This window comes from Amblyomma maculatum, chromosome 4, assembly GCF_055883805.1.
Source record: "Amblyomma maculatum isolate TAMU_Amacu chromosome 4, ASM5588380v1, whole genome shotgun sequence".
Taxonomy (NCBI): Eukaryota; Metazoa; Arthropoda; class Arachnida; order Ixodida; family Ixodidae; genus Amblyomma; species Amblyomma maculatum.
This window is the reverse complement of record NC_139347.1, coordinates 67,962,434-67,982,451: the sequence shown is the minus strand read 5'-3', so window position 1 is coordinate 67,982,451 and position 20,018 is coordinate 67,962,434. Positions and strand designations below refer to the sequence as shown.

The 20,018-nt window shown below is 49.1% G+C and overlaps 1 protein-coding gene across 6 annotated transcripts in view; it reads left to right on the top strand.

The window, feature by feature from the left end:
- Synd (protein kinase C and casein kinase substrate in neurons protein Synd) overlaps positions 1-20,018 on the top strand; it is a 114,499-nt gene that overhangs the window by 594 nt on the left and 93,887 nt on the right. The window contains exon 2 of one of the 6 annotated variants that reach the window (XM_084601801.1): positions 18,833-18,874. The exons of 4 other annotated variants lie outside the window; for them this stretch is intronic. The gene's annotated coding sequence lies outside the window, so the exon portion shown is untranslated. Of the gene's footprint in view, positions 1-18,832; positions 18,875-20,018 lie in introns of those variants that run through there. One more of the 6 variants, XM_084601799.1, reaches the window with a different exon arrangement.

Sequence of the window (20,018 nt, the reverse complement as noted above, 5' to 3'; positions counted from 1 at the left end):
TGCTACATGCTGCTGAATGCTTTGGTGTCAAGCGTCAGCGAGAGAACCAGCCAGCCGAAGCACCCATGCGGAAAGCAGACTTGACGCGCTGCTTAATGCACTTGCCTCGAATTGTCGGCGTCCCTTTCCCTTAACGCAGCTACGGGTGAAGAGCAGCGTAACTCTTATGCCGCAGCCAACGTCGAGCGGAGGGAGAGCCCTGTACCCATGCGGAACTTCGCCGCGCAGAGTTCGCGCCCAGCTCTTGCGGAGACGGAAAGTAGAAAAACAAACAAAAAAAAATGTTGGCGCTTTGCAGCAACAGGCATGTCTCCTTAGGTGGTTCAAGGTCAGGACGGTTAGCTTAACTAGCGCCGTTTAGGACACATGGGCTAGTTCGTTCCTGGAACGTGCCGTTGCCTAGTGTCAGGCCAGTTCCTTGTCACGTTTTCTTTTACGCAACACTGCAGGAAAGCGAAAGCGTGGCCAGATAGCAGACCTTTGAAGTCGCTGGATATCTTGGCCGAATAAAGAGCATTTTGCGTTTTCGCATTTGAAACTGATGGTTACGTAGTACACCCGTCGTGTTGTGTAGTAGGTTTGTGTTGCTTATCAAGAGACTGTCAACGCATCCCTGGCAGCCAATGCTGTCATCTGCTTGCACTGCGCACTAATCTAAACTGTGCATCATATTCGTCTACTTCCACAACTAATGTTCCTAGTGCTCATTATGTCGAAGTAATTGTACCTATGCAGCAACTGGCGTGAGACTTTCCTCACGGGAAAGAGGATAACCGACGAACTTTCCCTTTCGAAGCGTCCAGTTGCTGTGCCTACTAGCTGTCGACTGCCGCACCGTTTTTTGCGGGAGTGTCGACATTCGCTTGCGCAAAGGTATCTTTATTAACGGGGAAACCGGTGGCCAATTCGCCTCAGCCCGTATGGCAAAAGGCGATGTTATAAACAGCCCTGAAATAGAGCATACAAGCGTTGCGCGCTGCCGTGTACCATCTTATTGCCCCCTCCTCCCCCCCCCTCCCTTTTTTTTTTGTACTTTAATGAAAATGTACTGCTGAAAGTGTGAGCCTTTAGTCCCCGAATCGGCCTAAGCTCCTTGTCTGCAGAGAGACGAAAAGTCGCGCCTTACTACGATTTTTCTTTTTCTTTTTTTTTTTTTGTCATACTGGCCGTTATGGGCTTTCAGTACTGAATTAAGACGCAATTTGGGCTAGTTGGTGAATATTTAAGCAACCAATAAGACGGACTAAAGACGGCAGGAAAAGGCGTCCATCGTTGGCTTGACTCGTCGAAGAATTTCGCTTTAAGTTGGAAAGTTCTCGTTCCTGAAAAAGGAACATCTTATCGGGTGCAGTGATGGCGGGAAACGTAAGGCATTGAAGACGTACTAGGTGTCAAGCGACTTTGCTGAAACTTTTCGGCCTTGCATTCATTGTATGGTCTAAGTGCTGACGGTCTGTATTTGTACTATATTCGAATTGAAAAGTAAAGCTTTTAAAATGTTAATAAGCGGACCAGCTGACAGTTCGCTTGAAAACTGGTTGTTGGCACCTGCAACGCGTTCAGTGCATTGTACCCGACGTAGTGGAAAACCCGCGGCCAGCCCTGTGCAGTCTTAAAAATAGGCGGGCTTCGGAGTATCCTGGAAGGTCACTCAACCCAGGGATGTTTTTGTTTGGGTTCGTCAGGGCTCTTTGGGACGGAACATTGCGTGTAGGAGCGAAAGCCAAGCCCTTACGGAAGCGGTTCGCCCTCGCCGACGGTCGGGCGCACGAAGCTTCGAACATGCAACGCTTTTGTCGTCTGCTCCTCGATCTTGACACCATGCTCCAGCGGGCCTGCCCGGTAACTATTTACTGTACCGAAGACAAGACCAAATGATAAACTGGTAGCGAAAGTCTCGTAACGCACTAGCGTGACGATAGAGCGGGGCGTGTAAGTCCATTCAGGTTGTTAGAGCACGGCTCTCGTGGCGTCATCTGGGTGATGTGCTGTAAAGTGTGACGTCATTATGCGTGGTGTCATAAGGGCCTATACGTGAAGCGGGTTAATTTGTTAGTAAGCACTATAGGGGGCGCTCGATCCGATTGCAAGCCGTTGTTTGTGTTGCGGGCGGCAACTTCCATGGTACGAGCATTACCGAGCGCATGCTGCTGAGGTCAATTCCTGGTATAATAACCTCCCTCCTGCCTCGAGGGCTTCAGATGATGGAGACAGCTCCGGGTAGCAAAACATGGAAAAACGTAGTACGCAAGCGTTTGCAGTGGTGGTGGTGAAAACTTTATTTCCATAAAAAAAAAAAAAAAAAAAAAGACGATCAATGGGCTTCTTTTCGTTGGCTTCGTGATGTGGCCGTCAGACCGTGTCTTTCGGCGACTTCCAAAGCCCAGCTCACTGTTCGCAGTTGTACCACAGGTTCGAAGCTGGTCACCTCAGCCCCCATTTTAGTGGGTAGATAATAGCCATTCGGCTTTGGGTTGGAGCTCAGGGCACCTCTGTAGGATATGCGCTAAGTCGGCCTTTTTGGCTTCGCAAAGCCTGCATTCGGGGGTGTACAGCCCTGGGTTAACCAGGAATAGTTTCAAAAATTACGAGAGACTTTAGCGACTAAAGTATTGAAAGGCGAAAGCCTGAGTGCCGTATTCTGCTGCGCAACTGGCACTAATTAGCAATTAAGTAAACACTAGTTAATTATTTGTCAATTGTTTAATTATTCATCAATTAGCAAATTAAACATTAATTCGTAATTGATCATTGATTGACATATGACCATATAAGGCACGCAGTCGCGCATATTGTGGTGGTACTCTGATTGGTCGAGACCTCTAATGCGTTATCCCGCCTCAGCCAATCAGAGCCGCCACAAAAGCTGGACACTCTGTCCACGACAGCATGAGCCATTAAAGGCTTTCGCCTTGAAAGGGTTAGAGAATAATCCGATTGGCGCGGCCTCCACGTCACTTGCTGGGTTTTATTGACTCGGTGTTTATCCGGGGGTGGGTATTCTAGTCTGCTATTCCTCAATGTGTGGTGAATAAGTAGGTTATCAAGCGTTGCAGAAATCTTAAAGGAACAGAACACTCGAATTTAGGTCTCGATTTTTTTCGCCGCAGTGGAAAGATTGATGTCTAAAATGATCGATTCCATAAAGGTTTTATGTAGAAAATGTTTACTTGGAATTTTTCAATCAATGCGTGCCCGTTTTTATGTAGTCCGATGCTGGAAACCATGAGCAGCGACCGCGATGACGACTGGTGGTCGACAAAAAAGACGTACCGAAAACAAGTACAACTTTTACTCGCCAGACAGTAATCAGACATTCTTTGCGTAGAATAAAGTCCTTTTCAGTTTCACACTCAATGCTGTTACGACACGATAACGCATGCCCTCGTCGACGAAAGTTTTAGTGGGCACTGTCATTGCTTCATTCACGAAATTGTAAACACTTTGGCACCATCTAGTGACAAAACCTGAAAGCATACCTCTCGCGGTGCGAAAGCAGGGGTGGTTTTTATTTAAGGACGCACTGGAGAGAGCGCAAAATATAATAAATTATGGCAAGCAGTCCTAGAAGAAAAAAAGAACAATGTGCAGTTACGAAAATTAGCGATATTTTGCTGACATGTATAGTCACGTGGGGGGCTACACTGAAAGTACTAGGGTTTCCCCGCTAGATAGCGCCTCGGTTGTTTTTATGCGATTTTCAATGGCAAATTAAATTGTAAAGCCTCTTTTCTTTGATATTGTAGTGCTCGATCTGTACCATATGAGGCAACATATTTTCATCTCCACCATAATCATATTTTGGCCAGTGTTCCGTCCCTTTAAGTAAAACGCTAAAGCATCTGTGCTTCACACGCGAAAAGGTTTTCGCAGGTATCCGTGTGACTAATAGGCATAACTTGCGGAAGACCGATAGTGTGGTCCTGCACACTACAGTAGCGGTCTTGCACACTCCAACAGCGGTCTTGCACGCTCCAATAGTTGTATGTGCAGGATAACTAGTGTGTAGGACCAATAGAGCGTGTTACAAACAAGTTGTAATATTACTGTAATATTGTTGTAGTTGTAATATTGTATTATAACTAGTGTGTAGGACCAATAGAGCGTGTTACAAACAAGTTGTAATATTACAACTGCTGCTGATATGACGCGTCTTTTGTAAGCAAAAAAGAAAAAAAAAAACTAATTTATTCAGCCACATCATGTCAACTTGTACTTGGTGTACTGTAAAAATATTTCGGTAACTAGTACTGGATGCTTATAGGCTCTTACTGGTTCACTTTCAATATCGCCGTTTTGAATGGACGTTAGTGGTTACGGGTTTTGGTACGAGTTTGGTCCCTTCTAGCGCGACCGGTTGACGGACTGTAAAAACGTTCCGGGAGTCGCTATTTGAGCTAATGGTGCTCGGAGTGCACGCGAATGAAGTTTGGGAGTGCACGCGATCGGAGAAATGCTTGCAGACATGTTTGACGGGGTATGGAAAGCAAGCACGCTTTTCGGTCCGAAAACCGAAGCGTGTCATTTTGAAAGACCTAACCGCTCGTCCCGTTTTCGCGCGCCGTTCTTGTCTGCTTCTGGCGCAGCTTCCTCTCATTTTTCACGGCAGTCACTACGTCTGTGACCTGCCGTGCTCGGACCCAAGGAGCTCGACCCGCAAATAGGCAAAAAAAAAAAAAAAAAAAGAAAAAGGCTGTTTTCAGTCATTTCCTTTATCGACTCAAGTGACGGCCCACTTTCGTGCACGGTGGCCATTCGTGTTCGAAGCAGTGAGACAGGAAGAAGGGAGGGGGGGGGGGGGGGGGGGGGGGTTACACTTAAGCCGTCTCGAAACCGGGACCGGGCGACGAGAGCGCGCGTTCCCTTTCGTTCGTACCGCGTAGCCGGGCGCGTACGCGTCGGTTCTTCTGCAGGGTTGTTTAGTAGGTATTGCTGCAGATGACATGTCGGCCGCACTGCGGGTACCTCGCCGCTGACCCCGAAAAGTCCGGTCGCGTGGCTGTCGTCTGGTAAAGGTAGAAATGGTGGGGTTGTGGGCTTCTGAAGCGAGCTGACCTGTTGTTGGGGCCTCCGTTGGTGTGATGACTGCACGTAGAACTGAAAGTTTTTCGGCACAGAGAGCGCGAGTCGTAACTGTTGACAAGCCCTCATTACGATGATTGGAAGTGCAAGCTCGCGTCTTATCGTTGAGGCATTTTACTCCCAGGCTGATGAATCGCCAATGACCAAGTGGCGGGAAGCAGTGCGCGAGCTGCTGTAATGTAATCTCGCTGTTCGTGTGCGACGGTATGCAGAAGCGCCGCGGCTAATTGTGTGCAGAATTAGCGCACGACGCCGTCGAAAATGAGGCCAGCTTGCATGGGCGTTTCTTCTTCTTCTTCTCTCTTTTTTTTTTTTTTTTTTTTTTTTTTTTTTTTATGCCGCTTCGTATACGTAGCGGGGCACGTATGCGCGTGTGCTTCTTTCCGCTTGTTTGGGAAGTGGAGTTTGTCGAGACAAGCGAGTACAGCGCGCGCGCCAGAGATCGAACTTCGTCGTGGCTTACGTTATTCTCCCCTGCGTTTACCTGCGCCAGCCGAACAGCGGACCAGTCGGGGTCAGTTTTATTCATCCGTCTTATATATCGTCATGCGTTTAAAAAGATGAAATGGTACCGAAAGCGGATCCTTTCATCGTGAAGCGAACGCTACTTCGACATCCCGGTATCGTAGCACAGGATTCCGCCTCGCGTATCTCCAAGCATGGTCCCGTCTACGTGAACAAAAAAAAAAAAAAAAAAAAAAAAACAAAAAAAACGAAGATTTGTAACGTGATCTTCGGTGACAGCTGTTTGTCCAGGTTCAACAACATCCTTTTATTAGAGTGCGCGTGACGTCACTGTGTTGGTACACGCTTCACGCCGAGTTGCACCAACACAGGGCACTGCTGCATCGGAAAGTGCGAACTTTTGGAACGGCGATCGACGGGAATACGGATTGCTTTCCTGTATCAGCTATGCGGCGCCCCCTTTTGTTGTGTGTGTCACCCGCTTTATTAGGAGCTGCTTACGTAGCGCGAGCCGTTAACTGCGTATGCTGAGATGTTTAGTTATGAATTTATTCATCTATATTGCGGACTGGTCGCCCGTGCTTCTTTTTATTTATTATTTTTTTTTTTTTGTTCTGCTCTCGCTTTCTTTCTACTTGAAGGTTGTCGAGGCCGCCCTTTCTTTCCCTCGTGCGACGACAGAGTGCGGTGCTTTTCGGAAGCCAAGTAGCACTTGGGGAAAGAAATGTAATTTTAATATCGCTATTCGATCTGATGTCGCCAAGACTGATCGCACCGATTGAGGTTCGACAGGGCATGGCACTCGTCGCGGAATGGTTCGATAGACTCGTCGCGCTACTCCCCGCTCCGTTATATAGTGCTCTAGAAGATTATACCTCCGTCATCCAGTCGCCGCGTGTGTTACCTTCTTGGCTGCTCATTTCGCATTGAGGCCGTTTTTGGCTCGTTACGCGTGTCCATATATAGCGAAAAATGGGGGCATGCTTCTTGTCGTGCACGTGTGTTCACGGAGCAATCATTCGCCAGAAATGTCAACCAATACGTTTGGCGAGAACTGTGACGGTGCGCAGGCCCTTCCGTCGCCGTTCCGTCTTGCCGATCTTCTTTTGACGGGCAACTGAGCTTAACTTGAAGGTGCGTGCGGAGAAAGTGGCGAAGCAAAAAGGATGAGCAAATGTATCTTTCCTGACCATGTGTATCGCGCGATGCTTGTTTGTTTGAGAACATTTGATGCCAATTCAGTGCCCCCCCCCCCCCCCCCCCACACACACACACACACACACACACACACCACCACCACCACGTTCCGGGCCACTGCTGCGGGACAGTTTCTGGCTTTGTCGTATAAAAGGCTTGAGGAGGAAAGTGCCCGTTTGCTTTCAAGATGGCGACAGGTCCTTTCCTCCTGAGACGTGGCCTCCTTTGGTGCTTTCTTTTTTGTTTCCTCGCTGTGTTTGTCGACGCTCGTGAGTTCCGACGCGTCTACAGCGCCTCACTCGCGGTGGGAGGGGTTTGCCGCCTCGGGCGGTGCAGTCGGTCCGTCGAAGCCGCGCTCCTCCTGTTAATCCAATTACTCGATCGGGACCGGTTGGCATGCGGCGTTTCTGCTGCGGGAGTGCTTCTGCCTCTCCTCCCTCTCTCTCACTGCTGCGAAGGAGAAGACTTCGCAAGGTTCTTCGTAAAAATCGCTTTAACGTTTTTTTTTTTTTAAAGTGACATCATTTTGCACGAAGGAGTCAGCTGTTGCAGGCCGCTCTTGCGCGAGTTTTATGGTATAATATGCACTGTCGGTCTGACGACGCCCTCCGCCACTTCCCGCACGCTCGTGACATCATCGGTCCGACATCGCGCTCTTCCTTGTTTTGCCTTTGCTTTCCTCTCTCTAAAGTGCTGTTCGATCGGTTGTTGAGAGACGAGCGCGGCCTTGTAACGAGGGGTATCGATCACTCCATACTGCCTTCTTTTTCTTTTTTGTTTTCATATTATGTTGGTGGGTCGTCCTGAGAGGGTTGTTTGAAATATGGCCTGCCACGATTTTTAGACGGCGATGTTTTGCGATAGTAGCGAGGCGCTCGGTGTTCGAATGGGTAAATTCGCATTGTAAGCGAAGCGCCGATTCAAGTAACTGCTTGGGGGAGGCTTTCGTACCGACGTGTTTTCTTTTTTTCTTTTTTTTTTTTTTCTTCTTCACTGATGTAGTAACGAGCCCGCATCGACGTCCGGTGAAGAAGAATGAGCGGTCGAGTGCGCCTCGCAATTTCGGATCTGCCAAGCGACAGCGGGACAGGGCTCTCGGGGGGTAAAACGCGGCGAGGAGGTTGTGCTACACTCGTGTAGCGCCATGATGGTACTGCTATCAATTTTTACTTTATGCTCGCACAGGAGACTCTAAAAAGTAGAGCTATAAAGCGTTGAAGTAAATGTTTCCACATTTTATTTTCTTACAGTTGTAAAATTGAAGTGATATAAAGGCTGATAAAAGCATACTTGCGATAGTTTCTTATCGTTTCGTCTGCTGTACCATCGTCTGATGGCTGTATGCAACTGTCGGCGTATGCGTCAAGTATCATCATGGCTGCGAACACGATTAGCAAACGAGTGGAGAGGGTTTACATGAGTGCCGCCGTCGTTTTCGCTCTAGTCTTGGTTGTATATATTAACTCCATGAGGGCTCAAGTTTCTCGCGAATCTTAGTTTCGTATATGTAAGTATCTTCCTGGAGATTTTGTCGTAGCCAGCGTGTCGTGGTGTGGTGCAACGCTTACTTTTTTTTTCTTTTTGCCAAACTTTGCCGAGGGTGCACTCACCGATCCACACGACTTGGCCTTTGAGAAAGCCCATATATACACTCCGCATGGCTACTTTTCTCTTATTTGTAACTAATTTTGTTGCTGCTGTTCCCTTCATTCGCTGCAGTCCGATAGATGGCTCCTCCCTCAGACCCCGCTCCCTTGCGGCTAGATTAGACGGAAGTAGTAAAATGTGCTGCCGAGAACTCAGAAGTGCAACTCGCCTATTCGCTGTAAAAAGAAAACTAGCGTGTGACTGCGTTCTGGATGCAGGACCGAGATAGACGTATACCTATTACGTTCGGGCGAAGTAGCAATCAGTCTCCTCGTCTCGTTGCCCGAAGGGTGTCCGTCCGGCCCCTTATCGGGCAAACCCGTACCGCGTTGAAGAGCATTTCGCATTGCGCAAGCCCGATGCTTACTGCCAGGAGGAAAACGAACCGCTCAGCAGAAGCGAGCTGGAAAGGGAGTCGGTCCCCGCGAAGCGCATTCTTCTGAGGGGAAACGAAGACGTTGCGCGAAGGTGACGTTGAACGAAAAGAACGAAAAAAAAAAAAAAAGACACAGCTTCTTTGCCGTACACTTCGCTGCGCTGGCTGTTTACGGTTTCGGCGAGAAGTTGATGAGGCAACGGGAATGAGAGAGAGAAAAAAAAAAAGTCGCCGGCTCAGGTGCGCAATGAATCAAACGCGGAATGTCCATTCGAGACACGTACGGACACCGCCCGCACTTCTTTCTTCTGGGGAGACTCATCATTTCTTTCACTGCTGGGTGGAGGCGGTACCCCCCCCCCCCCTTTCCTTCTTTGTGTGTGTGTGGTGCCCTTACTTTTATGCCACTCAGCCCCTCCCTCTCATCACTTACACACATACACCATATCGTTGAGAACGGTGTTCTCGAGAGTTGCTTTTGGCATTCCGTGCGCGGCGCTGGGAGGTCGGCCATCATCAGCCGACCGCCTCCCCTCTCTTCCCTTCCTCTGCTGCCCTTGCGTCCGATGTGCCAAGGTCGACGCTGCCCAGGCGGCAGCTTGTTAGGCCAATTCCATTGCATTCAGTGCGCCGTTAGATCGCAGTTCTTTTTTTTTTTTTTCAGCATTTGTGTCATGCGACGTAGCGTCCATCTGCCTATTGTTCGGCGAAGCGCGCGTACACGCTGTCTCTCTCATCCACTTTGGGATTGAGTTGAAGCTCGCTAATTGGAAGCTGTGGGCATGTTCTGATCCCTGCTCGGCTAGCATATATACTAGACATCTCTTCTTCTCGCCTCCGTTGTTTTCTTTTATGGCGCGATGGTCAAGTTTGTCCTTTACGTGCGTAAATAGGAGCGCGCCCGAAGGTCACAGCTTCGACCTCGCATCTGTACGGAATTCACCTTGAGCCATCCGCTGTACGGCGTGCCTTAGATAGCTTTTATTACTCTAAACGTAAAATCAATTATTGAAAGTTAACTTCTTAAAATATACTAAATACTCGATCATTCCGTCGGAGCTTTTTTTTTTTTTTTTTAAGGTATTAATGATGTAGTTTTGGCATTAGCTGGGCTTGTTTAGCTTTCAGTATTTAGCTTCGTTATATCTTTGTATTTGGCTTGACTGTATGCTTTTATTTTCAGTGCCGATATTTTAGTGTACTGATCCACCTACCCCTCTTCTAGAGGTCCTGCATAGGGCTTGCAGTATCAATAAATAAAAAAAAAGAAAAACAAATCAGTTGATTCATTATTTTGTTCTTCGATACGTTACGTGTGATACCACGATGGAGGTATACCTCCAGCCGCAGGGAGCCACTGTACGTCATCACGAGAAAGAAAAAAAAAGTACCAGTACTGTATCGCTTTCCTGATTCCTAATGTTTAACGACAGGCTTTGCACTGCGCAAGCTGCCGTCTTTGCCAAAAAGTAACCAGGCGCAAGGCTTGCTTCTCGTCATATATGGCTCGTGCAAAATTTTAAATCTCTGTAATGTGAGAAGTGCTCTTGTCCTTACCCTTCGACACTTTCTGGACTTTCGGGGAAACCCTAGGAACTCTACTATGCGAGTGAGAAGCGTATCACGCAGGCTAGTTACTTTTACCCAAGGGCTGTATTTGCATGGCCGCGTTCCCGGGACCGATTCAACAGTGGGCGTTTCAGCGAGTGCTTTAAACAGTTACAAAAAAAGGGAAGTTCAGGTTGGAAAACGTTACTCTTGAGCCGCGGTTGACGTAATTTACTGTAAAACTATTTTAAGCTAACTGATTAACGCTCTCCAAATGCCCTTTGGGGTGGTTATGACATATGCGGAGTTCGATGTTGTCGAAAAGACAATGTCATATCAGTTTTCAAACGAAGAACTGGTTTCATGAAACGCGGGAGGAAATTCATTGCTTTTTCCCTCACCGAACCGAAACTGAGCGCATTAAACGCGCGCGAAACACTGGAAACGGCACGTACGCTGGTGACTCTTTGCAGTTTACAAGGCTTTATATCCCATCTGATTGATTGCTCTACATGTGCCGTGTCGTGCACTTTTTATTTTTTTTTTCCAGCGCTTTAAGAAATAATTGATCCCAGAGTTGGCATGATTCTCTTTCTGCAGCTTGTGCAGAGTATAGAAAACTAAATTATTCGCTCTTCAGCCGACTGAGGGCTGATGTCATGGATCTGAGCAGTTGTAGAAGTTTAGACGCGTTAAGTTGCACCACGTATTTTCAATCGTAATAGCGTCCGGGGTAATGAGCTTGTAGATAAAAGTAGTCGAATTTCAACCTCATAGGCCACCAGTATGAAAAAAAAAGAAAGATGTCAGACTTTACTGGTAGCGTTTTTAATGCTTCTTTGTGGTTCTTTATTATGGACGATTCGCTTTCTGCGGAGTTTTCGCTGGGATCCACGCTGTCCACATTAACGAGGCATGGCTATTTGCGCAAAAATCTACCCGCAGTTTGGTACAATCTCGTCATGGCAGCCCGTGACCTGTGTTACTTCGTTGTAAGCATGTGCCCCATATCTTTTTGGTAGTTTATCGCATTCCACCTCACGTGAACTGGGGGAGAAAAAAACGCGGGAAATTGTCGCCACACGAGACCTGATCCACGGACCACTGTACAGTACGGTCCAGTGTTAAAGGGAGCATGAGACCGCGTGGCCGCCGGTCTTTACAAAGCACTACCAAGAAAGCGGGTGGCAAAGGATCGCACAAGGTACATGCGTAGTAAGCACGGCTGGCTGCTCTTCCCGAGCATATCCGCATGGTGCCTTGCATTCTCGCTAGTTATCGACGGCAGTGCTTTGCGAAATGTCTCGATCCCACGTTTTCTTTAACCACCTTTAAACCGCGCTGTACCGCGCCGCTACTAGCGGAATGTTTTCTTACCAAGCGAAACCGCGCGATTCGCCACTCCTCTGACAGGTCATTCGTGACGCAGGCCGGGACAACATTACTAGACTAGGCTTCCGAACCTAGTCTAGTAACGTTGGGCCGGATATGCCCGCCAGCTCTAGGTCACCTGAAGGACAAAATTCTTTTGGTAGAGGGCTTGACTATGGGATGGCGGTGTCTGCCGCTCTCCGGCATACCTAGTTTGCTTAAGGCGGGAACGACAGGATGTCTCACGCGCAGTCAAGGAGAACGGTACATGCAAGCTGGGTTGCGACTTGCGGGGGTCAGGCTTCTGCTCTTTTCTTCTTTTTTTTTTTCTTGGCAAGCAGGTGCTGCCGGATTGACCCAGGTTTCGCACCGCGCGCGGCAAATGTGCCGTGTTTACTCGTATATAACGAATGTGCCTTTTCATTGTGAAAACCTTGTTGCGCTGCGAATAACCGACCAGATAGACATATCGCATACATACGCCGCCGCTTTGCGTACATGTTGTGCGCCCGCAAAAGCGACCCTCACATTTTAGGGATGACTGTGCTATATTTGGGCAAAAACGGTACAGGTCGCGCCTCATCGTCGACGCCGAGCTGCTCTCTTCCCAAGTCGAGTGTGTGTGCGCACGCGTCGCTGCCTCGAGTGGTTCTGCTAGCGTGAGTGAAGAGGAAGCAAACCGTGCCAACCGCGTGGGACGCTGACCACTTGTTCTTTTCCAGCTACTGCTTCCGCAGTTGTTTCCTCTGCCTCCCGGAAGGGGGGCAAACGACGCTCTCCTGCTCCTCTCCTTTACTATTTTTTGTTGGTTATTGATCCAATTCCGTGTTTGGACGCATCCAGTGCCAAGAAACGAGGGAGGGAGGGAACTCGGAGGGCCGCTTCGTCCAGTCTAAATACGTTGGCCCGGAAAAGCCTTGTTGCGTTGTTTCAGCCAGTGAACAGCCGTGCCCCTAAATAAGCTCGAAAGACGGGCGAGTGTTTCCAAAATAATTTGGTTAGTTCCTTTTACCAGTGCGGCTCCTTTCGTCGTTTCCGGTATTCCGCGAATCGCACAGCAACACTGAAGGGGGCAAATTAACGAGGCTGTCTAGGAGAAGGAAGAATAGGGAGGGGGCTGGCTGCCTGTCGTGGCGGCGGTCTTGTGTCTCGGTAATCTTTTACTCGTCTCCCGGCATTCTGTACAGAACGGTTTTTCGTCTCCTCCTCCTCGGCTTTGGCTTGCGTTCGAGGTGTCTGTCCACTTGGTATTCAGTGTTCGCTCGTCCTCGCCATTCTCTATCCTCTCCGAGTGTGGGGCGGGTGGCGCTCCGTACACACCCTTTGTATAACCCTTTGTTGTGGTCGCTGCCCTGATGGAGTCAGACTGGGGGTGCTTGCGTTCAGCTGGCGAAAACAACCCGCTGAATCGGCCACACAACAGAGTGAAACGACGACTCCCCCTCCCTCATCCCTTGCACTGCTTATTCCACATTTCGCTCCCAGCCTAGCGCGCGAGAGCGCAGGTCAGTCGACCACTGCCTTGTTTGCCGAAACCGAGACGTCCTTAGTTGCGTGCTTTCTTTATTTTGTTTTTATGCTCTCTGCTTTCGTTTGCTTGCTCTCGCAGCGTCCGCGCGCACACTCGGACTCGTCATAAAAAAAAAAAAAGGTTCACGCCTTCGCTTTTTTTTTTTTTTTCGGCACTCGAGAGTCTTGGCAAACGAGCTGACCAAGCTCCCGTTCTCCCACCGTGCTTATTGGACGGACGGTGCTAGTGCTGCTGCTCATGCGGCGCTCCTTCCGCCATTGCTCGTCTCCAACATCCGCTGTCCACTTTCCATCCTCCCGTGCGGGGTGCTCTTGACGTGGTGTTCACCGTGGATTTGTGTGCCTGTGTGCGTGCGTACGCGGGGGTGTGCTGTTCGCTGTTTTTTTTTTTTTTTCCACCTCTTTTCTGTTGCACTTTGCTCTGCACTCGGCGACACGCGAGTCGCCTGTGTTTTGTCGCCTGGGCAGCAGTATGTTCGTGGAGAATTGGTATGGAGGGGGGATTCTCCTAATCATGTTTCTAATAGTATGAGTAATTTACGCAGCACCTCGCTTTCCGGATTTTGTCTCGTCCCTGAAAGCATTGCGTTGAAGTCACCACGTCACGATTAACCGATCTGAATGCCGAAGCGCACGCAGTACACAAGCGTAGCCATGGCTTTCGCCAGTAGTAGGCGTGAATGCTCGTTTCAAAAACTCGCGAGTCTTTGGGTCAAATATGCCAGCGCAGGGCAACGAGCCCTTGGAAAGGCAGTACGTCCCCGTTCGCTGTAGAAGAGGAAACGAAAGATCGCGTTGCCACTCGTAGGTGGGTCGATGCGCTATGCCTGATCCAATCGCGGTCATTCGATTCGGCCCGGCTTTGTCGTCTCCTGCCCCCTCTTCCTCCTTCCCTCTTTCCACCACCGAGCAAAACACAGCGGCTGGGTCGTGGTTCTAGCGCTCCCTTAAGTGGCCACGCGGGCGGTGTGGTGTGCCCGCGGTTCTGCAGATGCTGCTGCTGCTGCTGCTGCTCTGGGAGCAAATAAGCGCGGCTTCCCCGCTGGGCTCTTATGAGCTCCCCCGGGGGTAGCAGTTTTTCTTGCTTCCGTACCGCGTGGGACCGGCGGCGTGCTGCTAAAGCCCCTTGCAGCGCCGTGACTGTAAGGACGCGAGTCGGTTCGTTTAGGTGTAGCCTTCCTGTCCTGACTCTGGCGCTGTTTTGGGAAAGCTCCAGTTTCATTTCACCCTTTGCCAAGGAAAGGACGCTACCGAAGCGCTACTGTCCGGTTGTAAAGCAGAGGACGAGCGGCCATGGTCTCCCGTGGACGCGCTGTGCACGTGCTGTTTTTCTTTCTCCACTGGCTACCGATTGACACAGTCGAGTAAGCTTTTTGGCTGCCTTCTCTTGCGTCCTGTCTATCCCCCACCCTCCCATCACGTGTTCGGTGTAGCCAACCGGTCGTTATGCATGACGTCTTGGATACATTCAGCAACAGTTGCTCTGGAGAACATAAAATTTGGCCATGTTAGTCTGTATGCGTGTTTCGATCAGGCCTGCTCATGCCGTTCACGAATGCTTTTAGGGGGCCGCGGTAAGTGTTAGTCAGTGGAGAAAGGGAGCGCGCACTGTTTTCCGCCAATTTTTGTGCGTGAGTGACTTTGCGGTCGTCATTCGGCGACATGGGAGCTGCCGTTTTGTCAGCAACTAATTCCGCACTCGTCCAGTGTTGCCTCTGGGCTGTGCAGCTGTCCATTTTTGGCCGCTGGCGTCCGCTCGTCGCTTCTTACGATGGAAGCGGTTACCCGGCGTCAGCGCACTGCACGGTAAGGTTTCGTAATGGATGAGGTGCGCTCCGTTGCACGTGCTCGTCGAACAGTGAAAGTTGGTTGTCGCCACTTGGTTATCAACATTGAAAATTGTCACCCCCCAGCCCTTCTGTTTTGTGCTGATCAAATTTTCCCTCCTGTCTATTTGAACTTTAAAAAAAAAAAAAAACGTCAAAACTGGAAATGGTTCCGTGATTACCGCTGGAAAGTGACTGTATATATAATGTTAAGGTTTGCTAATCTCACGTCTGTTTGCTGAGTGATCGTGACACCGCGTGCTTGGCAGAACTTCGTAAGTGTATCCAGTGACGGTCGGAAGGGGCTAACATTCTTTCCGTTCATCTTTCGCGTGTAGAAGACGTATGCAGGTTGACTCGTGCTTTACGAAGACTGCTGCAATGCATGTCCCGTTGTCTGGGTGGGAGCGTTTGTTTCAGTGTTTCGCAGCTGTATTTTTCATCTGCCTCGATGTTTCTGGTCGGAGAGTCTTTCTTCTGGATCGCCGTTCGTGGTTGGCTAGAAGAGCGACGGGTTCCCTCGGAGAGCGGGCAAGGTCAGCCGTCCGCGCCGGCGCGAAAGTCCGGAACTGGCAGCGTTGACGACGCCGCCTCTGCTGCGCCTTCGTGCGGAACCGCTGTGCTGCCTTGGGTCATCCTCTTCCCCTCTTCTTGGCTATCCGCGGATGCGCATACCTGGCCCCTGCGTGCCGACGATGCGCGAAGGGCGCCCCCTCCGTACTCGTCGCTGATGACCCGCGCGCTGTGGCGTCGTGTGTTGAGGAGGGAGAAAAGGAAAGAGGAATGTTTCTACGTGTGCATGCTCCCGGCCTCCTACAGGTTTCCCTCCACCTCGTCCACCGCCGCGCATCCAAATTTGTTTCGTGCTGACTTTTTCTGCTTGCCTGCGATGTTCTCGCCCCCCTTCTGCGCCGTTGTTCTGCGAGTTCCCCGATATTCCCGTTTCTGGGCCGGTAAAAGCGTGCAGCGTAATGGAAACTACAGAAATCCCTGCTCGTTCGTTAATCTAGGACTTGAGAGAGAGAGAGAGAGAGAGAGAGAGAGAGAGAGAGAGAGAGAGAGGGGGGGGGGGGGGGGAAGAGGGGGTTGCCAAAGTCTCTTGATATAGGGTGTCATCATGCAGACGTCCAATCTTGTATACGATAGCCTGGGCGCTGGAGTCAACGGTCCTTGCGCCCGGCCAGCAATGCCAGCTTGATTTGGTACGTGTTTGTGGCGTTATGTGGTACGTAGGTTTTGGCTGAGTTACACGGCACTGAAAGACTTCTCCGGATCTTTTCGGGCTGCTGCGAGGGCAGCTCGATCTGGCTTTTCCCGCCTCCAAGCTGCACGCTTTTGCAGCGCAGTTACGGCTGCGCGTGGCGAGCGCGATGAGAAAGACGCCGCGCGCGCTCCCACGCGCCCCGACGACGCGTGTAGTACGTCCCCTGCATCGTTCGCGAAAGGGGCGGCTGGCTGCCAGACGCGTACACAAGCGCCGAGCTCGTCTTGTGCAACCGAGATTCTTCGTCTTCTCTGCGGCACGTGTACCGCAAAAGCGCACTTTTAGGGACCCGCCTTTCCCGCAAAGGCCGCATTTCTCGCGGTAATTCCCGGTATCGTCGCCCGGTGGGGGTGGTAGAAACATTTATGGCCAATATTACAGATGGTGGGGGCGCAGCCCCCTGCATGGCAATTGAGTCCCCTCCATGTACGGAGGGCCCTCTTACAAGGGCTATCCTAGCGAGAGCGCTAGCAATAATCTTGCACTAGTCCTGGTCGGAGGTACTGGTGAGTAGGTTCTCCAAGTAATCTAGGGCCGCCTCTGGTGAATGAGGATGTGTGAACGAGGGACAGGTGAGTAATGTGTGTAGAAAGTCGCCAGGTTTGCCACAGAACTTGCAGGAAGGAGAAAACTGGTCAGGAAAGCGGGCGTGGAGAAGGATGGGGTATGTGGCTGTGCGCGTTTGTAGCTTGCGCCAATGGGCAGCTTGTGTTATTGTTAGTCAGGGCAGGGTGTGCATAAGTTCTATTTTCGCGGTAGTAGTTAAGGATGTCACGAAAGGACAGTAGGCACTCCCCGGCATTTCCCGCATTTCCACGAAAGGCTATCGGTTGAAATAAAATTCACTGACGAGAAATTCGAATAAAAGGATACACTTACAAGAAACCGCTGGTCACTGAAACAAGGGAAATTAAGTTGGCACTGTTTTCGCTTTTATTTATTTTTTTATGTTGATCAACGAGAAATTAAGACCGCAATGATTTTATGGATGAAAGATAATTTTTAGAACGAAAAAAAAAATTCAACCACATGCCGTTAGTTTGGATCCGAACCAACGACCTCCGAATTCCTCGTACGGAGCTCCTGAACTAGGGAAGCGGGCTCTCCGGTCTTTCACTTTCCGGATGCATTTATGTCGGCTGTGACAGCTTTTGCCGCTGCCATTGCCGTCCACAGCGGCAGACATGCAGTAGGTTACATAAGCATGTGAAGTTCACAAGTCATACGTTCGGTTCCGACCGTCGGCATGGGGTTGATTAATTTTCTAGTTTTTAATCATGTTTCCACCATAAAATAATTGCACTACTAAATTCTAATTGATGAAAGACAAAGGAATTTCCTTGATTTTGCTTACTGCTGGCTTCCTATAGGCATATCATGAGTTCTTCACTGTCCTGCCCTTTTGCGCTTGGAGAGACAGAAGAATGGGAGATTTATTTATTATTTATTCGTATACACCCTACATCTCCGAAGCATTGCAGCGGAGGAGTGCGGGCAGTTAAATAAAATCACTTAAAGAGAGAACGGGGGTGGGTGTCAAGGCCGCTGAAACTGAAGGATAACATACGAAAGAGTAGGAACACTGCAATCAGTCTACCGTGCTTGGATTGATAGAAAAGTGCAATTGCAAATCACTGATTAGCATTATAGTTGCATCTTGCTTAACGTTTACACCTGCAACCAGTAACCTCGTAAGCATTGTCTATGTAGGCGGGTTTGGCGTCGGTGTGACCTGTTCGGAGCTGTAAGAGACTAGTTGGTATACCGGAAAAAGAATGCTGCCATCGAATAGAGCGTCAAGGAAAGGTTCGCAAGTGACAAAATGGCAGATGTGGGTTAATTAAATAATGAGCCAATTAAGTCAGTCAGTCGTCGAAATAGCCGGGAGGGGTAATTTCGACGTCCAAATGGGGGTCACGTGGCAGTCGACTTTCAGTGACGTGGGCCTAACCTCCGGTGGCGGAAAATTTGAAATGCTTGCGCGTGAAGAGCGGGAAAGGGCGTGGTTTGCGTGCTCAAATGGGTGGGAATGTTTAGAAGGTGTGTAAAGGGAGGTAATCAACTAACTGCAGTCTGGAAAATTCCGATACAATTCCAAGAATTTAAAGAATCGAAGGGTTAACCCCATCATTTAAGCATACTCCCAGATTGTCATATCGATAAGGCTTGGAAAGGATGGAGCGGCAGTTAGCAGAACGTCTAAATATTTAACTGCATTTATAGTTCTCAGTAAGAATGGCATTGACTAGTTTGTAGGTGGATTTATTAGTGACATTAGTAAATTTACAGGTATTCAGAGCTACCACGTTTGGCACGAAGAGGCTGTACTGTTCGGCTAAAGTACTTGTGGAGAGAATCTGCATCATATTGATTGCGAGGTGATTTGCGACGAAATGTCTCATCTGTGAGGAAATGTTTGAAGAGGTATCCTTTATATCAATTATAAATAACTGCGGCCCCAGTCATGCTTCTTTCGCCAGACCCGGTGTGATCACTTCAGCCTTTTTTTTTTTTTTTTTACCTCAGATTGCTACGCACTCCATTTGGTTCCTGTGGTCATTTACCTTCGTGAGTATTTTCTAAGTTGAGAGTTCTGATTTGATGCTTCAGTGCGCTTCAGTAATTTCTGTAAGACGGCATCAGACTATTTGTGATAGCCGAGAAAAGTTTCATCGGTATGCAGACTTTTTTTTCAGCGCTATCTGCAAGCTCGCGAGATAGTCCAACCCAGTGGCGCAGGGCAGGCCTTCGCTCAGACGATGCTGCTGCCTTCTAAGTAGATAATTATATTCCTATAGAATGTGTACAAACTCTTTACAATACAATGAGGTTGGTCTATACGTAGTTACAAAGGAATAAACGCAGATAAAAACTGGTTCTGCATAAGCTTTTCTCTTTTTCACCTTTAGGGAGTGTGCAACCTTCGAGTGTTTTGCCGAATATTATTTGTAATCATAGAGATAACGAAACTGGCCGAGTGTCCCCGGAGAGATATCTGCATGGTCAAGTTGCTTCATGTTCATTCATGGAGGTCGTGCATTTCCTTAGCCGCTCGAGCGTAATAGTGGACGAAGGCATTTTTTCGCCCATTGGAAGCAATGCTGCGAAAAGTATGCTTTTCTTCATTCTTAGAAATGTTGATTTAAAATATAAAACGGCAAGTTTCAACATTCTTTTCAAATGTCTGGACGCTGTTGCGAATACTCTGAATACTGGCCTGCTCTCTCTTTATGTGCCTTTCTTGGCTATCCCCAGAATGCTTTGGCACTAGTGTTACAAGGTTCAGCTACTGGAGTCGGATACAGTGAAAAAAAAAAAAAAAAAAAAGCAGATGTTCTTCAAATGAGGCCGTCTGTAGCCAGTGGCGTCGGCCGGTTGTGATTATTTAGTGTTTGACGCCTCGCACCGTGCTGACCAGATTAAGCGAGTAAAAACGATCCCGTGCCAAGGGATCACTGCTTCATAGAGCTTTTTCACAGAGGCGTCATAAAACGAGCAAGATGAACTATCACTTAGCTACGTGCGCCGATGGCTGCTTGAATTTAGCTATGAGCACTATCTGTAAGGTCCGCGTTATTTTACGCGGAAGGTGTGCCCTAAAATCGCAGTTATACGGTATATGTCTACGACGCCGATGACGCGCTGTTCTCCGTCTTTTCCTTCAACTTCTCTGCGTCTGCGACGAGGAAGATCCGCCTGCTTGCTTTCCGCT